This window comes from Quercus robur, chromosome 12, assembly GCF_932294415.1.
Source record: "Quercus robur chromosome 12, dhQueRobu3.1, whole genome shotgun sequence".
NCBI lineage: Eukaryota > Viridiplantae > Streptophyta > Magnoliopsida > Fagales > Fagaceae > Quercus > Quercus robur.
In genome coordinates, this window is record NC_065545.1 from 35779372 (window position 1) to 35785371 (window position 6000).

Below are 6000 nucleotides of genomic sequence, written 5' to 3' on the forward strand. Positions count from 1 at the left end.
TATGTTGAAATTTGGGGGCCTTTTTTTTTACTTGGGGCCTTAGGTCACCGCATCAATTGCTTTTGGCATTAAGCTGGCACTGGGATGTGGACAAAATTACTATTATTGGTGACCATGTTATTGTTTGGCCAAAGTAACTAGAAAAATTGAGATAAAAACAAAAGAAATAAGCTATTTGTAATATGGTGGAGTTCATCGTTGTATTTGTCACATACAATCTTTTGGGACCTTATCACATTCCATCATGAAAAAATGAAAAAAAAAATGTTTTAAATAAGGCAATAACAAAGCAGATGTAGGTTATTGTGGGGCCAGAGAACTTATGACCCGGCCCACTTTCCATTAGGACCCAGGGCCTGTGCCGAGGAGAGTAGTTGCCGAGGACAAGTGGTGAAAGACCAAATAGCCTAGAGATACAGCCGAGGATGATCCTATCCTCAGCATCCCAAGACTTCAAAAGGAAGAGCGACATGTCATCAGAGGCCGCCTCCAAAGCGCCCCCAGAAGAAGAGGCGAGTAGAATGGGACACACATGGGGGTACAAAGTAGGGGTGGTTCAAGGTAAAAACGTCACTTCCGCATTGAATGCGCCCACAAACGTCCTAGCCATATTAATGGGAAAAGACTCCTGAACAGTGTGACTTCGGTTATTGCAACTCACAGAGAGTGGGGGGAGGCGGCTGATAGGACAAATACTCGAGTAGGTACCTGCCTGATCAACAGATGGAGGGTCAGGATCAACCGAGAAGGGCTATATAATGTGAAGGTTTATGCGCCAAAAAGTGACAAAAAACCAGAGACCCAAAATAGGGAAATGAAGTATAGGAACATTAAGCTTTATGGGCAAGATCCACGAATAACCTTAGCTCACCTCTATGTATCCACTATGAGTACGATGATTATCCACCGTCAGGCGACCAAGGCCTAGCCTTCCAAGCCCACGCTCTACAAATTATATTGTTTGGGCCCTTAACGTGCGAACCCAATATTATTTTGGGGTTGTTACAAATTGAGTCCTTACAGTTATTAAAAAAAAAAAGTGAGGATATTGTAGAATTATACTTAAATTATCGCAACATTTGTTTCAAAGTAAAATATTTTAAATAAAATATTTTCATATTTTGTGGTATTTGCGTTGCAGTAAAATATTTTCAGTCAATCAAATCAACTTAGGCAAATTTGTATTTTACACTTGAAATTTTGGTAAAATATGTTACATTTACTGCTCCCTCTCAATCTCAATACCCCTCTCACTCTCTCTCTCCCTCACAATTTTCTCTCCACAACCTAGCCCCCTTTGATACCTCTTTCCCACAGTCCCACCCATTAATGGCTCCACCTTCTTCAGCAACACCCAGCGGGGTAGTTTCTCCAAAATAGAAGAAGATGGTAGAAACTCAGCATCATTTTGTGATCTTCTGCGGCTTTACCAACATAGAAACCATTCAACGTTCAATACTTCAACAACTCAATTGATTGTATGCCACAAAAAAATACTATTTGATCTCTAATTTGAAGGTTCTTTCGTGATCTGAGTTTTTGGGCAGATTTGGGTTTTTTTCTTGCAAATCTGTGCTTAGGCAAATCTGATTTTTTTCGAAGCTAATTTGAGTTTGGGTTTGATTCATGGTTGTGTTTTTTTATTAAAATTTGAGAATTTTAGTTTAAGTTGGTGAGAATTTTGAGTTTAAGTTGTTTCTTATTGAAGATTTTTTTTTTTTTTCATTTTATAATTTTAAGGACTCAATTCGCGACGGCCCCAAAACAATATTGGGTTCGTACGTTGAGGGCCCAAACAATATAATTTGTAGAGCGTGGGTTTGAAAGGCTAGGCCTTGGTCATTGAACGGTGGTTAGTCGTGGTGTTCATACAGAATTAAACCATGTTCGCTCGGGGAGTCTTTCTCCTCGAGATGGTCTGAGAGGCTCTGGTTCTTGGCCTTTTTTCCCAGCCCCCTTCCTAGAACGCTTATTTTTTCTTTTATAGTAGCTTTCACTCCCCTCCCAACGTCCACGTGTAGGTTCAACTTTCCAGGACTGATACTTGTCCCATCAGGGCCACCCAGAGTGGTTGGGGGTGGTTGTAAAAGCTGAAAAGTATTGTTCTGTCTGACGCAGAGTATTTAATAACAGTAATGGCAGCCTTTCTTTTGTCCTTTGTCGTCATACTGTCCAGGGCTCCTTTATCTATCGATGCGGATGTGTTCGGCTCTTCCCGAAACTGTTCCTATGCCGTTCTTGTCATTTCTTTTAGGAATGCCTTGGGGATGCCAAGGACAGAATCATCCTCGGCTATGTATCAAAACTACTTGGACTTTCATTGTGTGTCCTCGGCAATTCCTCTCTCGGCTCGGGCCTTGGGCCCTGATGTAAAGTGGGCCAGAGCCACAAATTCTCTGGCCCCACAATAGCCCCTTAAAATCCAGCTGCCTAACCTTTTGGTCGGGGAGGAGGGTTTTGGTGATGTCGGGCCTATCTCATGGCTTGCCTAGCGTTGTCCTTCATTAATGTCGGTGTCTCTTCATCTGCCTAGAAAATAAGTTACGAGACATTCTTTTAGATTTACTCATGATGCGCTCCTGCCGTTTCCGTATACGAGGCGCGTCTTTAATAACTTCCCTTTAAGAGGCCAATCAAATTTTGACGGTTATAAATGACGTTGGGGAGTTGAATGGACACTATCTCGTTTGCAGCTTTTCTTGGAAATATGTACGGATTAAATGCCACTGAACCTACCTTCCATATAAGAAACAAGACAAGAGGATACTTCCTTTACATAGAGACCTTCCAACCTTTCTAAAGCCTTAACCCTCAAGCTGCGCCCAAAGTTTTCCTTATCAGCACAATCAAACCTTAGAGTGTGATATGTCTGAGGTAAAAGCGGGGGTGAAGAAACCACATCCTCTCCAGAAGCACCGTGTCCCTCCGAAGCTTAAGATGGCTCGGTCAGGGCAGGGTAGACAGAGACTCAAGATATTTCTCATCCTCCTTCAGCCAAAATCCGAAGCAGGTGTTAATCGCATCAAGCTTTTGATGCAACTGAGCTGGGGTTGCTCATCATCAGTACCATCTGCTCTCTTTCGAGCATAGCTAATATGGTACCAGCGTGAGAGGAGTCAGGGTTGACGCAGGGATTAAGTATCCCTACTTCTTCCTCTCTTCCTTCACTGGTGCCTCCTTTTGCCTCCCCTTCTTCTTCTTTCCCATCACCAGATCCATCCTGGTGCTTTTACTTCTTCCTCTTCTTCTCCTCATCCATCAAAGGGGGTCACCCACTCATACACGATCACTACTGGAGCAGAGTTTAGAAAGATTCGTCGTTTTATTGTATTTTTTTTTTTGCTTTTGTAATTAGCTTCTTGTATAGGCTTGTTTAAGCCCCTCATTGTACGTTGTACTACTTCTTTATATTAATAAAAGTTGACATTATTTTATTCTATGTATTCTTTCTTTTCTGCAATAGTTATGCTGTGAATGGATGTGCTATCATATAATGATTTTTTTTTTATTATTATTATTCCGAACGATACTTAGGGTCAAAACCCCTATTAAGAAAAATGTATATTTACGAGCTTATTGAAACTATTCGGCACAATAATGCTGACCTGAAAAAACGATACTTAGGGCCGAGACCATTGTTAAGAAAAAGGCATTATTCCGAGCTTATTGAAACTATTCGGCACAATAATGCCGACCTGAAAAAGGTTACATACCCCAGATTAACCAGGATGACAGCTGAATGCTTGGTACTGTATAGGAGGTAATCATCCGAGGAGGGGTGACCTAAAATGAGCTGCCCATACAGGTCGCCAGGTACTAGGGTGCTTTGCCACCTTCTTAATATCCTCCCTATCCTTAGCCATTTTTGGCATCCGATCCGAGGATTGAAGTACGATCGTACTGAACTTAAACGCTCGTTTGCATCAGTTCCCTTAGAACCGAGGATCCGAGGACAAGTCGGGACCTTCATTCCATCTAGGACTTAATCCGACCTCTAGTATATGATCATCCCGTAGGTCTGAGCAATTTAGAATTCTCCTTAAGTAGTTGGTTTCTCCATAGGTTTAAGTCCGAGGACCATGCAATACCTTGGTTCTGTCCAAAACTTAGCTTTTTAAGTAGTTAGTTTCTCCATAGGTTTGAGTCCGAAGACCATGCAATACTTTGATTCTGTCCAAAACTTAGCTTTTTAAGTAGTTGGTTTCCACATAGGTTTGAGTCCGAGAACCATGCAATACCTTAGTTCTGTCCAAAACTTAGCTTTTTAAGTAGTTGGTTTCCCCATAGGTTTGAGTCTGAGGACCATGCAATACCTTAGTTCTGTCTAAAACTTAGCTTTTTAAGTGGGGGGGGAGGGGGACTAGCCCCTCGACCAAGCTGTAGGACATTGGTTTGGGGGGATTAGCCCCTCGGCCAAGCCCCTAGAACCATCCACGCTACTGACGCTTCGAAGCGTAGCCCCTAATGGAAAAACGTAGCCCCTAATGGAACTTTATGTTAGAATACTACAATGGGCTGTTGGAAGTGATGGGGGGACTTTCTCGACCCACCACCTGTGCCAACACACAAATCTTCCCACAGACAGCGCCAATTGTAAGGACTCAATTCGCAACGGCCCCAAAACAATATTGGGTTCGCACGTTGAGGGCTCAAACAATATAATTTGTAGAGCGTGGGTTTGAAAGGCTAGACTTTGGTCACTGAACGGTGGTTAGTCGTGGTGTTCATACAGAATTAAACCATATTCGCTCGGGGAGTCTTTCTCCTCGAGACGGTCTGGGAGGCTTTGGTTCTTGGCCTTTTTTCCCAGCCCCCTTCCTGGACTGCTTATTTTTCCTTTTATAGTAGCTTTCACTCCCCTCCCAACATCCACGTGTAGGTTCAACTTTCCAGGACTAATACTTGTCCCATCAGCCCATACCTAGAATGGTTGGGGGTGGTTGTAAAAACTAAAAAGCATTGCTCTGTTTGACGTAGAGTATTTAATGGCAGTAATGACAGCCTTTCTTTTGTCCTTTGTCGCCATACTGTCCAGGGCTCCTTTATCTATCAATGCGGATGTGTTCGGCTCTTCCTGAAACTGTTTCTATGCCGTTCTTGTCATTTCTTTTAGGAATGCCTTGAGGATGCCGAGGACAGAATTATCCTCGACTATGTATCAAAGCTACTTGGACTTTCATTGTGTGTCCTCGGCAATTCCTCTCCTCGGCTCGGGCCTTGAGCCCTGATGTAAAGTGGGCCAGAACCACAAATTCTTTGGCCCCACAATAATGAAGAAACACTAGAACTTGAGTAATTTATATTACACCATCAAACATTGTAAAATAAAAATATTTTCAAAAAAATATTTTTAGTATAAAATATTTTTCATTTGAAAATATTTTACTCCGAAACAAAAAAAGCTTAATTGAAAAATAAAGATAAAATAGACTAAGTGACTGTTTGGAAAGCGTTTCCCTCAACACCTCTGTGTTTAGTGTTTAAAAGGTAGGTCCCACAGCAATTGTGCACTTGTCAGCCAACTTCACTTTAAATGCAGATTATATATTTTGCTAGGTCCCACACGGTACTATTTATATTTAAAAATTATTTTACTATAATTTTTTCAGTAATAAGTTTTCAATTTTCAACAAATAAGCGGTATCCAAACAGACCCTAAATTGTAGTAATAAATATCACATAAAAAAGTAATAAACATTAATAAATATCACATCAAAATGCCCAATGATGTACAAATCAAAATTTAATTGAGCGGTTTGACATGGTTTTGAATTCTTTACTCACCACGACTTTCATTACCACCCCAACCACCATCAACTCTTCATTTAATTGTTTCTCAAAAAAAAAAAAAAAAAAAAAAATCTCTTCATTTAACATATATATATATATATATATATATTTATATATTAACACACACACATCAAAAAAAAAAATATATATATATATATATATATATTCCATGAAGGTGCATGGATTGATCATGCTAACAGGCTTACCAGA